This window comes from Dendrobates tinctorius, unplaced genomic scaffold (genome assembly GCF_039654945.1).
Source record: "Dendrobates tinctorius isolate UK_male_01 unplaced genomic scaffold, ASM3965494v1 ptg000057l, whole genome shotgun sequence".
NCBI lineage: Eukaryota > Metazoa > Chordata > Amphibia > Anura > Dendrobatidae > Dendrobates > Dendrobates tinctorius.
Window position 1 is genome coordinate 534,122 of NW_027361725.1, and position 20,763 is coordinate 554,884.

General features: G+C 50.9%; 1 protein-coding gene across 1 annotated transcript in view; it reads right to left on the minus strand.

The window, feature by feature from the left end:
- LOC141091889 (prostaglandin reductase 2-like) overlaps positions 1-20,763 on the minus strand; it is a 137,582-nt gene that overhangs the window by 38,542 nt on the left and 78,277 nt on the right. Inside the window, exon 10 of the transcript XR_012232610.1 lies at positions 19,641-19,712. The gene's annotated coding sequence lies outside the window, so the exon portion shown is untranslated. The remainder of the gene's footprint in view (positions 1-19,640; positions 19,713-20,763) is intronic.

Sequence of the window (20,763 nt, forward strand, 5' to 3'; positions counted from 1 at the left end):
GTTAGGGAACCATGCATACCAGGATTGGGGGGTGAGGGGACCATGCATACCATGATAGAGATGAGGGGGTACCATGCATACCTGGATTGGGGGTGAGGGAACCATGCATTCCAGGATATGGGGTGAGAGGACCATGCAAATCAGGATAGGGGGGTGAGAAGATCATGCATACCAGGATTGTGGTTTGAGGGGACAATGCATACCAGGATTGGGGGGGTGAGAGAACCATGAATACCATGATAGGGATGAGAGGGTACCATGCATACCAGAATTGCGGGGTGAGGGGACCATGCATACCAGGATGAAGAATGGGGTGCCATGCATACCAGGAAAGGGGGGTGAGGGAACCATGCATACCAGGATAGGGGGTAAGAGGACCATGCATGCCAGGATAGGGGGGGTGAGAGGACCATGCATACCAGGATGAGGAATGGGGTGCCATGCATACCGGGATTGGGGGATGAGGGGTACCATGCATACCAGGATATCGATGAGCAGGTACCATACATACCAGGATTGGGGTGTGAGGGGACCATACATACCAGGATAGGGATGAGGACCAGAATTGGGAGGTAAGGGGTGCCATGTATGCCAGGATTGGGGATCAAGGGACCATGCATACCAGGATTGGGGGGTGAGGGGGTACCATACCTCCTATGATAGGGATGAGGGGGGACCATGTATACCAGGATTGGGGGTTGAGGGGACCATGCATACCATGATAGGGATGAGAGGGTACCTTGCATACCAAGTGTGGGGGGGTGAGGGAACCATGAATACCAGGATATCGATGAGCAGGTACATGCATACCAGGATTGGGGGGTGAGGGGACCATACATACCATGATAGGGGGGTGAGGGGGTACCATACATCCTACGATAGGGATGAGGGGGGACCATGCATACCATGATTGGGGGGTGAGGGGACCATGCACACCAGGATTGAGGTTGAGGGCACCATGCATACCAGGATTGGGGGTCGAGAGCAACATACACACTAGGATTGGGGTGTGAGGGGACCATGCATATCAGGATAGTGGGGTTGAGAGGACTATGCATACCAGGAAAGGGGAGTGATGGGACCATGCATACCAGGACTGGGGGTGAAGGGGCCATGCATACCAGGATAGGGGATGAGGGTGCACCATGCATACTAGGAAAGGGGGGTTAGGGATAATATGCATATCAAGATAGGGGGGTGAGGGGACCATGCATACCAGGATTGGGGGGTGAGGGGACCATGCTATACCAGGATTAGGGGGTGAGGGGACCATGCATATCAGGATGGGGTGTGAGAGGACCATGCAAACCAGGATAGGGGGGTGAGAAGACCATGCATACCAGGATAGGGGGTTGAGGGGATAATGCATACCAGGATTGGGGGGGTGAGAGAACCATGAATACCACGATAGGGATGAGAGGGTACCATGCATACCAGAATTGCGAGGTGAGGGGACCATGCATACCAGGATGAGGTGCCATGCATACCAGGAAAGGGGGGTGAAGGGACCATGCATACCAGGATTGAGGGGGTGAAGGGGCAATGCATACCAGGATTGGGGATGAGGGTGTACCATGCATACCAGGATAGGGGGGTGAGGGTACCATACATACCAGGATTGGGGATGAGGGGGGGACCATGCATATTAGGATTGGGGGGTTAGGGAACCATGCATACCAGGATTGGGGGGTGAGGGGACCATGCATACCATGATAGAGATGAGGGGGTACCATGCATACCAGGATTGGGGGTGAGGGAACCATGCATACCAGGATATGGGGTGAGAGGACCATGCAAATCAGGATAGGGGGGTGAGAAGATCATGCATACCAGGATTGTGGTTTGAGGGGACAATGCATACCAGGATTGGGGGGGGTGAGAGAACCATGAATACCATGATAGGGATGAGAGGGTACCATGCATACCAGAATTGCGGGGTGAGGGGACCATGCATACCAGGATGAAGAATGGGGTGCCATGCATACCAGGAAAGGGGGGTGAGGGAACCATGCATACCAGGATGAGGAATGGGGTGCCATGCATACCAGGATTGGGGGATGAGGGGTACCATGCATACCAGGATATCGATGAGCAGGTACCATACATACCAGGATTGGGGTGTGAGGGGACCAGACATACCAGGATAGGGATGAGGACCAGAATTGGGAGGTAAGGGGTGCCATGTATGCCATGTATGCCAGGATTGGGGATCAAGGGACCATGCATACCAGGATTGGGGGGTGAGGGGGTACCATACCTCCTATGATAGGGATGAGGGGGGACCATGTATACCAGGATTGGGGGTTGAGGGGACCATGCATACCATGATAGGGATGAGAGGGTACCTTGCATACCAAGTGTGGGGGGGTGAGGGAACCATGAATACCAGGATAGGGATGAGAGGGTACCATGCATACCAGGATTGGGGGGTGAGGGGGTACCATACCTCCTATGATAGGGATGAGGGGGGACCATGCATACCATGATTGGGGGGTGAGGGGACCATGCACACCAGGATGAGGTTGAGGGCACCATGCATACCAGGATTGGGGGTTGAGAGCACCATGCACACTAGGATTGGGGTGTGAGGGGACCATGCATACCAGGATTGGGGGGTGAGGGGACCATGCATACCAGGATTGGGGGGTGAGGGGACCATGCATTCAAGGATTGGGGGGTGAGGGGACCATGAATACCAGGATACGGGGGGGAGGGGACCATGCATACCTGGACTGGGGGGGTGAGGGGACCAAGCATACCAAGATTGGGGGGGTGAGGGAACCATGCATTCCAGGATTGTTGGGTGAGAGGACTATGCATACCAGGATTGGGGGGTGAGGGAACCATGAATACCAGGATATGGATGAGGGGGTACCATGCATACCATAATAGGGATGAGAGGGTACCATGCATACCAAGATGAGGAATGGGGTGCCATGCATAACAGGATTTGGGGTGAGGGGACCATGCATATCAGGATAGTGGGGTTGAGAGGACTATGCATACCAGGAAAGGGGAGTGAGGGGACCATGCATACCAGGACTGGGGGTGAAGGGGCCATGCATACCAGGATAGGGGATGAGGGTGCACCATGCATACTAGGAAAGGGGGGTTAGGGATAATATGCATATCAAGATAGGGGGGTGAGGGGACCATGCATACCAGGATTGGGGGGTGAGGGGACCATGCTATACCAGGATTAGGGGGTGAGGGGACCATGCATATCAGGATGGGGTGTGAGAGGACCATGCATACCAGGAAAGGGGGTGAGAGGACCATGCAAACCAGGATAGGGGGGTGAGAAGACCATGCATACCAGGATAGGGGGTTGAGGGGATAATGCATACCAGGATTGGGGGGGTGAGAGAACCATGAATACCACGATAGGGATGAGAGGGTACCATGCATACCAGAATTGCGAGGTGAGGGGACCATGCATACCAGGATGAGGAATGGGGTGCCATGCATACCAGGAAAGGGGGGTGAAGGGACCATGCATACCAGGATTGAGGGGGTGAAGGGGCAATGCATACCAGGATTGGGGATGAGGGTGTACCATGCATACCAGGATAGGGGGGTGAGGGTACCATACATACCAGGATTGGGGATGAGGGGGGGACCATGCATACTAGGATTGGGGGGTTAGGGAACCATGCATACCAGGATTGGGGGGTGAGGGGACCATTCATACCATGATAGAGATGAGGGGGTACCATGCATACCAGGATTGGGGGTGAGGGAACCATGCATACCAGGATAGGGGGTGAGAGGACCATGCATACCAGGATAGGGGGGTGGGGGGACCATGCATACCAGGATAGGGGGGTGAGAGGACCATGCATACCAGGATAGTGGGGTGGGGGGACCATGCATACCAGGATAGGGGGGTGAGAGGACAATGCAAAACAGGATAGTGGGGTGAGAGGACCATTCATACCAGGATTGGGGGTGAGAGGGCTAAGCATATCAAGATTGGGGGATGAGGGGTACTATGCATACCAGGATATCGATGAGCAGGTACCATGCATACCAGGATTGGGGGGTGAGGGGACCATACATACCAGGATAGGGATGAGGACCAGAAATGGGAAGTAATGGGTGCCATGTATACCAGGATTGGGGATGAGGGGACCATGCATACCAGGATTGGGGGGTGAAGGGGCCATGCATACCAGGATTGGGGGGTGAGGGGACCATGCATGCCATGATGGGGATGAGAGAGGGTACAATGCATACCAAGATTGGGGGGTGAGGGAACCATACATACCAGGATAGGGATGAGGGGGGTACCATGCATACCAGGATAGGGAGGTGAGGGGACCTTGCATACTAGGATTGGGGGTGAGAGGGCCATGCATACCAGGATAGGGGGGTGAGGGGACCATGCATACCACAATTGGTAGGTAAGGTGTGCCATGTATACCAGGAGTGGGGATGAGGGGGCCATGCATACCAGGATTGTGGGGTGAGGGGACCATGCATACCAGGATTGTGGGGTGAGGGCACCATGCATACCAAGATTTTGGGGTGAGGGCACCATGCATACCAAGGATTGGGGGTGAGGGGACCATGCATACCAGAATTGGGAGGTAAGGGGTGCCATCTATACCAGGATTGGGGATGAGGGGACCATGCATACCAGGATTGGGGATGATGGGACCATGCATACCAGGAAAGGGGAGTGAGGGGACCATGCATACCAGGATAGGGGGGTGGGGGGACCATGCATACCAGGATAGGGGGGTGAGAGGACCATGCATACCAGGATAGGGGGGGGGACCATGCATACCAGAATTGGGGGGTGAGGGGGCCACGCATACCAGAATTAGGGGATGAGGGCTACCATGTATATCAGGATAGGGGGTGAGGGGTACCATACATACCAGGATTGTGGGATGAGGGGTACCATGCATACCAGGATTGGGGATGAGGAGACCATGCATACAGGATTGGCGGGTGAGGGGGTAACATAAATCCTACGAGAGAGATGAGGGGGGACCATGAATACCGCGATTGGGAGGTGAGGGGACCATGCATACCAAGATTGAGGGGGTGAGGGAACCATGCATTCGAGGATTGTTGGGTGAGGGTGTACCATACCTCCTATGATAGGGATGAGGGGGGACCATGTATACCAGGATTGGGGGTTGACCATGCATACCATGATAGGGATGAGAGGGTACCATGCATACCAAGTCTGGGGGGGTGAGGGAACCATGAATACCAGGATATCGATGAGCAGGTACAATGCATACCAGGATTGGGGGGTGAGGGGACCATACATACCATGATAGGGGGGTGAGGGGGTACCATACATCCTACGATAGGGATGAGGGGGGACCATGCATACCATGATTGGGGGTGAGGGAACCATGCATTCCAAGATTGGGGGTGAGGGAACCATGAATACCAGGATATGGATGAGGGGGTACCATGCATATCAGGATTGCGGGTGAGGGGGCCATGCATACCAGGAAGGGGGGTGAAGGAACCATGCATACCAGAATTGGGGGGTGAGGGGGTACCATACATCCTACGATAGGGATGAGGGGGGACCATGCATACCATGATTGGGGGTGAGGGAACCATGCATTCCAGGATTGGGGGTGAGGGAACCATGCATTCCAGGATGGTTGGGTGAGAGGACTATGCATTCCAGGATTGGGCAGGGAGGGGACCAGGCATACCATGATAGAGATGAGAGGGTACCATGCATACCAGGGTTGGGGGGTGAGGGAACCATGAGTACCAGGATATGGGGGGTGAGGGGACCATGCATACCTGGACTGGGGGGTGAGGGGACCATGCATACCAGGATTGGGGGGTGAGGGGACCATGCATTCCAGGATTGGGGGGTGAGGGAACCATGCATTCCAGGATTGTTGGGTGAGAGGACTATGCATTCCAGGATTGGGCGGTGAGGGGACCAGGCATACCATGATAGAGAAGAGGGTACCATGCATACCAGGGTTGGGGGGTGAGGGAACCATGAATACCAGGATATGGATGGGGGGGTACCATGCATACCATGATAGGGATGAGAAAGTACCATGCATACCAGGATTGGGGGTGAGGGAAACATGAACACCAGGATTTGGATGAGGGGGTACCATACATACCAGGATTGGGGGGTGAGGGGAACATGCATACCAGGATGAGGAATGGGGTGCCATTCATAACAGGATAGGGGGGTGAGAGGACAATGCAAAACAGGATAGTGGGGTGAGAGGACCATTCATACCAGGATTGGGGGTGAGAGGGCTAAGCATATCAGATTGGGGGATGAGGGGTACTATGCATACCAGGATATCGATGAGCAGGTACCATGCATACCAGGATTGGGGGGTGAGGGGACCATACATACCAGGATAGGGATGAGGACCAGAAATGGGAAGTAATGGGTGCCATGTATACCAGGATTGGGGATGAGGGGACCATGCATACCAGGATTGGGGGGTGAAGGGGCCATGCATACCAGGATTGGGGGGTGAGGGGACCATGCATGCCATGATGGGGATGAGAGAGGGTACAATGCATACCAAGATTGGGGGGTGAGGGAACCATACATACCAGGATAGGGATGAGGGGGGTACCATGCATACCAGGATAGGGAGGTGAGGGGACCTTGCATACTAGGATTGGGGATGAGGGGGCCATGCATACCAGGATTGTGGGGTGAGGGGACCATGCATACCAGGATTGTGGGGTGAGGGCACCATGCATACCAAGATTTTGGGGTGAGGGCACCATGCATACCAAGGATTGGAGGTGAGGGGACCATGCATACCAGAATTGGGAGGTAAGGGGTGCCATCTATACCAGGATTGGGGATGAGGGGACCATGCATACCAGGATTGGGGATGATGGGACCATGCATACCAGGAAAGGGGAGTGAGGGGACCATGCATACCAGGATTGGGGGCTGAAGGGCCATGCATACCAGGATTGGGGGATGAGGGTGCACCATACATATACATACTAGGAAAGGGGGGTTAGGGATACCATGCATATCAAGATAGGGGGGTGAGGGGACCATGCTATACCAGGATTAGGGGGTGAGGGGACCATGCATATCAGGATGGGGTGTGAGAGGACCATGCATACCAGGAAAGGGGGTGAGAGGACCATGCAAACCAGGATAGGGGGGTGAGAAGACCATGCATACCAGGATAGTGGGTTGAGGGGACAATGCATACCAGGATTGGGGGGGTGAGAGAACCATGAATACCATGATAGGGATGAGAGGGTACCATGCATACCAGAATTGCGGGGTGAGGGGACCATGCATACCAGGATGAGGAATGGTGTGCCATGCATACCAGGATAGGGGGGTGAAGGGACCATGCATACCAGGATTGGGGGGGTGAAGGAGCAATGCATACCAGGATTGGGGATGAGGGTGTACCATGCATACCAGGATTGGTGATGAGGGGGGACCCATGCATATTAGGATTGGGGGGTGAGGGGACCATGCATACCAGGATTGGGGGGTGAGGGGACCATGCATACCATGATAGAGATGAGGGGGTACCATGCATACCAGGATTGGGGGTGAGGGAACCATGCATACCAGGATAGGGGGTGAGAGGACCATGCATGCCATGATAGGGGGGTGAGAGGACCATGCATACCAGGATGAGGAATGGGGTGCCATGCATACCAGGATTGGGGGTTGAGGGGGCTATGCATAACAGGATTGGGGGATGAGGGGTACCATGCACACCAGGATATCGATGAGCAGGTGCCATACATACCAGGATTGGGGTGTGAGGGGACCATGCATACCAGGATTGGGGGGTGAGGGGACCATGCATTCAAGGATTGGGGGGTGAGGGGACCATGAATACCAGGATACGGGGGGGGAGGGGACCATGCATACCTGGACTGGGGGGTGAGGGAACCATGCATCCCAGGATTGGGGGGTGAGGGGACCATGCATACCAGGATTGGGGGGTGAGGGAACCATGCATTTCAGGATTGTTGGGTGAGAGGACTATGCATTCCAGGATTGGGCAGTGAGGGGACCAGGCATACCATGATAGAGATGAGAGGGTACCATGCATACCAGGGTTGGGGGGTGAGGGAACCATGCATACCAGGAAGGGCGGTGAAGGAACCATGCATACCAGAATTGGGGGGTGAGGGGGTACCATACATCCTACGATAGGGATGAGGGGGGACCATGCATACCATGATTGGGGGTGAGGGAACCATGCATTCCAGGATTGGGGGTGAGGGAACCATGCATTCCAGGATTGTTGGGTGAGAGGACTATGCATTCCAGGATTGGGCAGTGAGGGGACCAGGCATACCATGATAGAGATGAGAGGGTACCATGCATACCAGGGTTGGGGGGTGAGGGAACCATGCATACCAGGAGGGGGGGTGAAGGGAACCATGCATACCAGAATTGGGGGGTGAGGGGGTACCATACATCCTACGATAGGGATGAGGGGGGACCATGCATACCATGATTGGGGGGTGAGGGGACCATGCACACCAGGATTGAGGTTGAGGGCACCATGCATACCAGGATTGGGGGTTGAGAGCACCATGCACACCAGGATTGGGGTGTGAGGGGACCATGCATACCAGGATTGGGGGGTGAGGGGACTATGCATACCAGGATTGGGGGTTGAGGGGACCATGCATTCAAGGATTGGGGGGTGAGGGGACCATGCATTCCAGGATTCGGGGGTGAGAAGACTATGCATTCCAGGATTGGGCAGGGAGGGGACCAGGCATACCATGATAGAGATCAGAGGGTGCCATGCATACCAGGGTTGGGGGGTGAGGGAACCATGAATACCAGGATATGGGGGGTGAGGGGACCATGCATACCAGGATAGGGGGGTGAGAGGACCATGCAAACCAGGAAAGGGGGTGAGAGGACCATGCATACCAGGAAAGGGGAGTGAGGGGACCATGCATACCAGGATTGGGGGGTGAAGGGCCATGCATACCAGGATCGGGGATGAGGGTGCACCATACATATACATACTAGGAAAGGGGGGTTAGGGATACCATGCATATCAAGATAGGGGGGTGAGGGGACCATGCTATACCAGGATTAGGGGGTGAGGGGACCATGCATATCAGGATGGGGTGTGAGAGGACCATGCATACCAGGAAAGGGGGTGAGAGGACCATGCAAACCAGGAAAGGGGGTGAGAGGACCATGCAAACCAGGATAGTGGGGTGAGAAGATCATGCATACCAGGATAGTGGGTTGAGGGGACAATGCATACCAGGATTGGGGGGGGTGAGAGAACCATGAATACCATGATAGGGATGAGAGGGTACCATGCATACCAGAATTGCGGGGTGAGGGGACCATGCATACCAGGATGAGGAATGGGGTGCCATGCATACCAGGAAAGGGGGGTGAGGGAACCATGCATACCAGGATAGGGGGTAAGAGGACCATGCATGCCAGGATAGGGGGGGTGAGAGGACCATGCATACCAGGATGAGGAATGGGGTGCCATGCATACCAGGATTGGGGGATGAGGGGTACCATGCATACCAGGATATCGATGAGCAGGTACCATACATACCAGGATTGGGGTGTGAGGGGACCATACATACCAGGATAGGGATGAGGACCAGAATTGGGAGGTAAGGGGTGCCATGTATGCCAGGATTGGGGATCAGGGGACCATGCATACCAGGATTGGGGGGTGAGGGGGTACCATACCTCCTATGATAGGGATGAGGGGGGACCATGTATACCAGGATTGGGGGTTGAGGGGACCATGCATACCATGATAGGGATGAGAGGGTACCATGCATACCAAGTGTGGGGGGGTGAGGGAACCATGAATACCAGGATATCGATGAGCAGGTACAATGCATACCAGGATTGGGGGGTGAGGGCACCATGCATACCAGGAAAGGGGAGTGAGGGGACCATGCATACCAGGATTGGGGGGTGAAGGGCCATGCATACCAGGATCGGGGATGAGGGTGCACCATACATATACATACTAGGAAAGGGGGGTTAGGGATACCATGCATATCAAGATAGGGGGGTGAGGGGACCATGCTATACCAGGATTAGGGGGTGAGGGGACCATGCATATCAGGATGGGGTGTGAGAGGACCATGCATACCAGGAAAGGGGGTGAGAGGACCATGCAAACCAGGAAAGGGGGTGAGAGGACCATGCAAACCAGGATAGTGGGGTGAGAAGATCATGCATACCAGGATAGTGGGTTGAGGGGACAATGCATACCAGGATTGGGGGGGGTGAGAGAACCATGAATACCATGATAGGGATGAGAGGGTACCATGCATACCAGAATTGCGGGGTGAGGGGACCATGCATACCAGGATGAGGAATGGGGTGCCATGCATACCAGGAAAGGGGGGTGAGGGAACCATGCATACCAGGATAGGGGGTAAGAGGACCATGCATGCCAGGATAGGGGGGGGTGAGAGGACCATGCATACCAGGATGAGGAATGGGGTGCCATGCATACCAGGATTGGGGGATGAGGGGTACCATGCATACCAGGATATCGATGAGCAGGTACCATACATACCAGGATTGGGGTGTGAGGGGACCATACATACCAGGATAGGGATGAGGACCAGAATTGGGAGGTAAGGGGTGCCATGTATGCCAGGATTGGGGATCAGGGGACCATGCATTCCAGGATTGGGGGGTGAGGGGGTACCATACCTCCTATGATAGGGATGAGGGGGGACCATGTATACCAGGATTGGGGGTTGAGGGGACCATGCATACCATGATAGGGATGAGAGGGTACCATGCATACCAAGTGTGGGGGGGTGAGGGAACCATGAATACCAGGATATCGATGAGCAGGTACAATGCATACCAGGATTGGGGGGTGAGGGCACCATGCATACCAGGATTGGGGGTTGAGAGCACCATGCACACCAGGATTGGGGTGTGAGGGGACCATGCATACCAGGATTGGGGGGTGAGGGGACCATGCATTCAAGGATTGGGGGGTGAGGGGACCATGAATACCAGGATACGGGGGGGAGGGGACCATGCATACCTGGACTGGGGGGTGAGGGGACCATGCATACCAGGACTGGGGGGTGAGGGGACCATGCATACCAGGACTGGGGGGTGAGGGGACCATGCATACCAGGATTGGGGGGTGAGGGAACCATGCATTTCAGGATTGTTGGGTGAGAGGACTATGCATTCCAGGATTGGGCAGTGAGGGGACCAGGCATACCATGATAGAAATGAGAGGGTACCATGCATACCAGGGTTGGGGGGTGAGGGAACCATGAATACCAGGATATGGATGAGGGGGTACCATGCATATCAGGATTGCGGGTGAGGGGGCCATGCATACCAGGATGGGGGGTGAAGGAACCATGGATACCAGAATTGGGGGGTGAGGGGGTACCATACATCCTACGATAGGGATGAGGGGGGACCATGCATACCATGATTGGGGGTGAGGGAACCATGCATTCCAGGATTGGGGGTGAGGGAACCATGCATTTCAGGATTGTTGGGTGAGAGGACTATGCATTCCAGGATTGGGCAGGGAGGGGACCAGGCATACCATGATAGAGATGAGAGGGTACCATGCATACCAGGGTTGGGGGGTGAGGGAACCATGAATACCAGGATATGGGGGGTGAGGGGACCATGAATACAAGGATATGGATGAGGGGGTACCATGCATACCATGATAGGGATGAGAAAGTACCATGCATACCAGGATTGGGGGTGAGGGAAGCATGAACACCAGGATTTGGATGAGGGGGTACCATGCATACCAGGATTGGGGGGTGAGGGGAACATGCATACCAGGATGAGGAATGGGGTGCCATTCATAACAGGATTGGGGGGTGAGGGGACCAGGCATATCAGGATAGGGGTGTGAGGGGTAGCATGTATTCCAGGATAGGGGGGTGAGAGGACGATGCAAAACAGGATAGTGGGGTGAGAGGACCATTCATACCAGGATTGGGGGTGAGAGGGCTAAGCATATCAAGATTGGGGGATGAGGGGTACTATGCATACCAGGATATCGTTGAGCAGGTACCATGCATACCAGGATTGGGGGGTGAGGGGACCATACATACCAGGATAGGGATGAGGACCAGAAATGGGAAGTAAGGGATGCCATGTATACCAGGATTGGGGATGAGGGGACCATGCATACCAGGATTGGGGGGTGAAGGGACCATGCATACCAGGATTGGGGGGTGAGGGGACCATGCATACCAGGATTGGGGGGTGAGGGGACCATGCATGCCATGATAGGGATGAGAGAGGGTACAATGCATACCAAGATTGGGGGGTGAGGGAACCATACATACCAGGATAGGGATGAGGGGGGTACCATGCATACCAGGATAGGGAGGTTAGGGGACCTTGCATACCAGGATTGGGGGTGAGAGGGCCATGCATACCAGGATAGGGGGGTGAGGGGACCATGCATACCAGGATTTTGGGGTGAGGGCACCATGCATACCAAGGATTGGGGGGTGAGGGGACCATGCATACCAGAATTGGGAGGTAAGGGGTGCCATCTATACCAGGATTGGGGATGAGGGGACCATGCATACCAGGATTGGGGATGATGGGACCATGCATACCAGGATTGGGGGGTGAGCGCACCATGCATACCAGGATTGGGGGGTTAGGGGACCATGCATACCAGGTTTGAGGGGGGGGTGTGGGGACCATGAATACCAGGATATGGATGAGCAGGTACCATACATACGAGGATAGGGATGAAGGGGTACCATGCATACCAGGATAGGGATGAGGGGGTATTATGCATACCAGGATTGGGGGGTGAGGTGACCATGCATACTAGGATGAGGAATAGGGTGCCATGCATACCAGGATTGGGTGGGGAGTGAGGGGAACATACATACTAGAATAAGGATGAGGGGGCCATGCATCCCATTATAGGGATGAGGGGCCCATGCATAACATGATAGGGACGAGGGGTACCATGCACACCAGGATAGGAGGGGGGCAGCACATACCAGGATGGGAGACCATATACCAATAAAAATGCTTGCCACCTGGGCGTAGAACGGGTTCATAGCTAGTATATATACCAATAAAAATGCTTGCCACCCGGGCATAGAACGGATTCATAGCTAGTGTATATGTATACACCCGGGTGGCAAGCATTTTTATTGGTATATGGTCTCCCTTCCTGGTATGTGCTGCCCCCTCCTATCCTGGTGTGCATATAGTTAAATGGAACTTTTTTATGGATTCAGTGCGCTGCTTAACATGACACACAATTACTCGTGCATTAACAGATCAATGTTTTATTCATTTTCCCAACGTGTTTCGAAGTACAAATCACTTCTTTCTCAGGCGATGATATACAGCCTGTATATCATCCCCTGAGGAAGAAGTGATTTGTACTTCGAAACGCGTTGGAAAAATGAATAAAACATCGATCTGTTAATGCACGAGTAATTGTGTGTCATGTTAAGCAGCGCACTGAATCCATAAAAAAGTTCCATTTAACTATATGTTTCGGCGGTCACTGGTCTGACCTTTGGATGTGTGGCAGCTGACGGATAATTTCATGCGCTAAACCTCTCCTATATCAGGTGAGTAGAATCTCAATACGTTTCTTACCCCGTTTATTGGATAAGACCCTACTTGCGCTTCTTTCCATTCCTATAGTGTGAAACAGTGAATTCTGGTGTGCATGGCACCACTCATCCCTATTCTGGTATGCATGGTACCCTCACCCCCCCAATCCTGGTATGCATGGCACCCTATTCCTCATCCTGGTATGCATGGCCCCCTCACCCACCAATCCTGGTATGCATGGTCCCCTCACCCCCCTATCCTGGTATGCATGGTCCTCTCACTCCCCTATCCTGGTATGCATGGTCCTCTCACCCCCCTATGCTGGTATGCATGGTCCTCTCACCCCCCTATGCTGGTATGCATGGTCCTCTCACCCCCCCTATGCTGGTATGCATGGTCCTCTCACCCCCCAATCCTGGTATGCTTGGTCCCCTCACCCCCCTTTCGGGGTATGCATGGTCCCCTCTCTCCCCTTTCGTGGTATGCATGGTCCCCTTATCCTCCTTTCGTGGTATGCATGGTCCCCTCACTCCCCTTTCGTGGTATGCATGGTCCCCTCACCCTTCTTTCGTGGTATGCATGGTCCCCTCACCCTCCTTTCGTGGTATGCATGGTCCCCTCACCGCCCTTTCGTGGTATGCATGGTCCCCTCACCCGTTTCGTGGTGTGCATGGTCCCCTCAGCCTCCTTTCGTGGTATGCATGGTCCCCTCACCCCCCTTTCGTGGTATGCATGGTCCCCTCACCCCCCTTTCGTGGTATGCATGGTCCCCTCACACCCCTTATCCTGATATGTATGGTCCCCCTCACCCCTATTAAACTACACACATACAAAAAAAAAAACCATTTATACTCACCCTTCATTCCTGTGCTGCAGCGCTGTCACGTTCTGCTGGAGGCCGGGGGAGGAGTCTGGCGCCGGAGTACGTGCATGCCCATAGCGCTGTCCGGCGCCATATTGCTGAAGACACACTGCAAATATGTGTTCAGTAAAATGGCGCGGGATCGCGCTATGCGCATGCGCGATTCCGGCTGCATTCCTGCCCCGGTCTCCGGCCGAAGAGAAGCACCACGGCAACGCTACTCCGGGTCATGTAAGTATGGCACCTGAGATCGCGGTATGCAGTGTGTACGCGTACCGCCATCTCCGACGCCATACACACTCTTCACCGCTGGATGCCTCATTCTGTCTGGAGCCAGACTGCGCAGGCGCGTCGCACTTGCGCAGTCTATAAAGGCTTCAGACAGAGTGACGCTTAGCCCGTTATCTAATATATAAAGCTCAAGTGTGTGTATGTATGTGTGTATGTATGTGTATGTATGTCCGGGATAGGCATCCGCACCGTCGTAGCTACAGCCACAAAATTTGGCACAGTCACACGGCTGGACCCCAAGAGCGTCCTAGGCTATGTTGTGAGGCGAAATTTTAACCCCGCGCGTTCCAATTCACCAAACAATTTTGCCCCAGTCTACATACTGGGGAAAAAGTGTGTGCGCGTCAAGCCCCGCCCCTCATTATGATGTCAAAATGCCCCTATCTACATAATGGGGAAAAAGTGTGTGCACGTCAAGCCCCGCCCCTCATTATGATGTCATAATGCCCCTATCTACAGAATGGGTAAAAAGTGTGTGCGCGTCAAGCCCCGCCGCTCATTATGATGTCATAATGGTTGACTATGGAATGGAGGATGTGTGATGGGTATATGGGCACTGGACTATGGGATGGAGGATATGTATGACGGGTATATGGGCATGGGACTATGGGATGGAGGATATGTATGATGGGTATATATCGGCACGGGACTATGGGATGGAGGATGTGTATGATGGGTATATGGGCACGGGCCTATGGGATGGAGGATGTGTGATGGGTATATGGGCACTCGACTATGGGATGGAGGAATGACGGGTATATGGGCACGGGACTATGGGATGGCGGATATGTATGATGGGTATATGGGCATGGGACTATGGGATGGAGGATGTGTGATGGGTATATGGGCACTTGACTAGGGGATGGAGAATATGTATGATGGTATATGGGCATGGGACTATGGGATGGAGGATGTGTGATGGGTATATGGGCACTCGACTATGGGATGGCAAATATGTATGATGGGTATATGGGCATGGGACTATGGGATGGAGGATGTGTGATGGGTATATGGGCATGGGACTATGGGATGGAGGATGTGTGATGGGTATATGGGCACTCGACTATGGGATGGAGGATATGTATGATGGGTATATGGGCACGGGCCTATGGGATGGAGGATGTGTGGTGGGTATATGGGCACAGGACTATGGGATGGAGGCTATATATGATGGGTATATGGGCACGGGCCTATGGGATGGTGGATATGTATGATGGGTATATGGGCACGGGACTATGGGATGGAGGATAATTATAATTTGTTATAACTAAGCATAGTTAGTTACTGTGCCTGGGCAGCGCCGGGCTCTTCAGCTAGTATATATATATATATATATATATATATACACACACACACATACATATTATATATATATATATATATATATATATATATATATATATACATACATATACACACACACACACACACACACACACATTACCATGACAATTACATCACTGCACATGAATGCTGACTAGGGCAACTCATTTTGTTAGGTGATACCGTATTTTTCAGACTGTAGGATGCAGTTTTTCCCCCTCAAATTTGGGGGGAAAATGGGGGTGCATATTATAGTTGGAATGCACTTGCCAGTAGTGTGGCGGCTGCAGGAGTCGGTTGATTCTGCGGTGGTTCGACACTGCAAGGCGATAATCTCACTCCCATCCCAGGTTGGTGCAGTAGTATTTGCCGGTGCTCGGTTGTGCGGAGGCTCCGCTGACATTTTGTGTAAGCCCGGAGCCCCCGCAATTCCATTGCTGCAATGCTGTGGCCTCCGGGAAAATGGCCGCTGGAAACGGCACAAGCGTAAATTGAGATCTCGGCAACGAGATCTTGTCCTAAGATGTCGAGAGACGAGATTTCGGTGTAGAGATCTCAATCTGCGCATGTACCACCTCCAGCGTCCATTTTCCCTGAAGCCACAGCATCGCAGCAATGGATGTGTGAGGGCTCCGGGCTTACACAAAATATTGACGGAGCCTCGTACTACCAAGCACCATCGAACCTGCTGCACCAGTCTGGGATAGGAGTCATATCATCGCCGGACCACTGAAATACCCCTGTGACCACGGGCCACAAGCGCTGCAGATCCGTCCCCTGGGTAAGCTGAATTTGGACTGTAAGACGAACCCCCATTTGATGCATTAATTTTTTCCCCCTATTTTCCTTCTGAAAACTTGGGGTGCGTCTTATGGTTGGTCCAATGTGTCTTAAAGTCTGAAAAATACTGTAATTACCCATTAATGTTGAGTGTTTTTTAATGAGTGTATGGCTATTTTATCAAACATAGTAAATGTTATATTTTAATACTTCTACCCTGTTGAATCCTAAACTGAATACTGATTGGTAGTACTTTACTAAGTTTTATTATTAATTATTTATTTTATTATAAGCATAGGTAAGTAAGGATAAGTATAGCTAAGAAATTATAAACATAGGTAAGTAGAGGTAAGAAAGTAGAAGTATATATTAATAAAGGTAATAAAGGATAAGTATAGGTAAGTAAGAATAAGGGTAGTTCTGAAAAGATAAGTGTAAGTAAAAAAGGCTAAGCATAGGTAATAAAGGATAAGTATAGGTAAGTAAGAATAAGTGTAGTTATGAAAAGATAAGTTTAAGTAAAAAAGGCTAAGCATAGGTAAGGTAAGAAAAGATAAGTATAGGTAAGTAAGAATAAGTGTAGTTATAAAAAGATAAGTGTAAGTATAAATGGCTCAGCATAGGTAAGAAAAATAAGTATGGGTAAGTAAGGGTAAGTGTCGGCAAGAAAAGATAAGGTAGAAAAGTTTAATGGGAATCTGTCATCCCCTTAGAATGGTTAAACCAGTCTTACCTGTATACCTCACAGCTGCAGTGAAGACCTTGAGAAATTCATTTAGAATCTTTTATATTAACGATTTACTCCACATTCCATGGAGTCAAGTGCCTGGAAGAAATCCCTGCCTCCTGATCTCATTATAGCGGCACTCCCTCCCATCAGCGTCACACTGACCTGTTCGGCGCTGTAATCCCACACATGCGCCATGCACGCTCGCAGTTACGCGAACCCTGTCCGCACTTGTATGGGCAGTGTCTGCACTAATCTTCTGCGCAGGCGCCGGCGAGGAAGATCAATGCAGACACTGCTCATACAAGGGCAGACAGACTGTGTAACTGCGTGTGTGCATGGCGCATGTGTGGGATTACAGCGCGAACAGGTCAGTGTGACGCTGATGGGAGGGGGTACCATTATAATGAAATCAGGAGGCAGGGATTTCTTCCAGGCACCGCACGCCACAGAGTCTGGAAGAAATCATTCATATAAAAGATTATAAATTAATTTCTCCATATCTACACCGCAGCTATGAGTCATACAGGTAAGACTGGTTAACCATTCTATTACCTGTATACCCATAATAATAGATCAAAATCATCCAGGGGGTGACAGATTTCCTTTAAGTATAGGTAAATGTAGGTACGTATTGATAAGTAGAGGTAAGAAAAGATAAATATATTTAATATTCAGTAAAAAATATGAAAAAAATTATAGATAAGTAAGGATAAGTATATTTTAAAATTTAATTAAAAAAAATCTTAAATAGTCTAGATGTTCAGATATGATAGAAATGTGGATTAGATATGTATAAAATATCCCCTATAAAGTGTGACAGGTCCATCCAGAGCCGACACTGCAGTGACCCAGGGATTAGCCGATCGCCAGTACTTGGGGTCAGGAAGGAATTTTTCCCCATACATGGGGTTGTTTCGCCTTCCTCTGGGTCACAACCTTTTTATGCAGTAAATCCTATAAATGGCGCTGGATGATTAAATTAAACTAAATTTAGAATAAAAATGAATAAACTCTATTCATTGTGTCTGTGTCTTCTTTAAATTCTGTTCATTTTGCTGAGATTATTATTAGATTTTTAGTCTGTTCTAGTGAATGTTACAAATGGGAAAGAATTAAGAGTGAATCCCTTGTTTTTGCGGGGAGTTGGGTCACGTAATCTCGCTGCCGATTCTTTTCCACCATGACAGTGATGTTATGGCCGTCTGTCATATGCCTTTCCCAGACTGATGTCACTGCCCCAATGTGCACCAGATCATCAGTCACATGCAGTACATGGGATTGAGCGAACATCATCAGCGACTGCTCTTTACCCAAAGTGCAGTCTCCTCCACTAAAGTCCCTGCAGATCACAGATCATGTAGAGGACACCATATTCCATAGTCCCTGTGCTAACCCCACAGGAGATCCACACCGTGCACCATCTCAGTAGCCTCCAGCCCACCACACATGGAAAGGTGGTCCTGGTGCAAGGGGATGTTATGGAAATAGGATATATTAGTGCAGCAAGAGATGTTTTCGGGGGATAGAGATGGAAAAGGAGATGTCTTTGGAATTACAGAACAAGGAGGTATAGCGGCAGAATAAACATGGTGGGAACGGGACGCCACAATGTAAAGTTATAATTGTAGTAAGCTGAACTGACAACGTGACCACAAGCCTGAAAGCCAATGAGTGGCATGTGCCCAGGATAATGGGGCCGCCTGAAAGATCTAACAGTATAGTAAAAGGGTATTTCCACCATAAATAGTCATTGTCTATCCATAGGATATGTCATCACTCACTGTCTGATACATGCACTCCCATTTCTGATGAATACAGAGATGGCCGTGCATATTCAAGGTCCTCTTCATTGATTTCAATGAGAGTTACGGAAATAGACATAAAAGCAGGATAGGGAACAGCCATTCTGAAGAAAGGTGTGGAGCACAAATGTGAGAACGGCATTTGTCAGACATATATGGCATATTCTATGGACACAAATGTCTAAGATGGGAAAACACCTTCAAAGTGGATTAGTTAGCAGTTTTCACATTACTCACTGCAAAACCTATTATGTCTCCTAAATCTGATGATACTGGTGTACTTACCATGAAAATCAATATCAAAATTGCAGTCTAGTTCTCCAAGTTAAAAAGATTATTTTAGGAGTCCAGCGAGACCTAAAATCATAAAAAGTCATTTTCAAAATAGGCAGGAAAACTTTTATATAACATCATACAGCCTTTCTTAAAGAGATTTTCAAAGTCTAAGATAATGAATTCAGATTTAAATTTGGTGACAAATCCACTTTAACTTCTCATATTTACTCCTTTTCCAAAGATATTTATCTAAAATCTTATGTGAAACAATTAGGAAAAAATATTATACTCTCCAACATTGAAATTGCTACACCAATAAGGAAAAGTCATGGAATTATGATTACAGGATGGATAAAAGCAAAATTTCAAAACATCTTGATTAATTTAGTATTACGTATGAGCAGAGGCGTATCTAGGCATTCTGGCACACGGGGCAAGAATTTGGTTTGGCGCCCCCCCCCCCCCCCAAGTACATATGCGACTTGCACACTTAGCCATGTACCTGGAACCTGCAGAGCTGAATCCTGACATTGCAGCTTCTGAATTCTCACAACAAATGCACCTGCACAGTTTTAGGATTCTCCCTTGTTGATGTACAATGTCAGCACAAGTATGTGATTTATATACTTCTGGCCACATTCCGACGAGACGTGCCCGGCCTCGCTCTGTTCATTTTCATTGAGTGAGGCCACACATGTCTAGTCAGCATGTGACCGCATGTATGTAAATTACCGGCATGATAGAATTCTAACAGCATTCAGTGAGCACTGTGAGAATTCAGAAGTCTGCAGTCACATAGAATGACTGCAGACTCAGCACAAACCTGGACAACCCCTTTAATGTTCCTAACAAATAAAAACATAAGAATAAGTCAGTATCACAAATAATATTTACATCCAGGTACCTTATATATGACGTCGTCTCTGCAGTCGTTCTCCTTTTCTTCTTCTTGTCCAGACCCCATGATGAGTTTTGTCATCCACAGCCGTCTCTGCAGACTTCCATCTTCTCCGGTCTTCTGCAGCAAATCTCCACACGATGCCCTTAAAGATAGAAGTGTCATTATAATGCTCCTAAATAAAAATATCTGCAATATACTGTCACCTCACACTATTCCCCTCCCTCATCATAC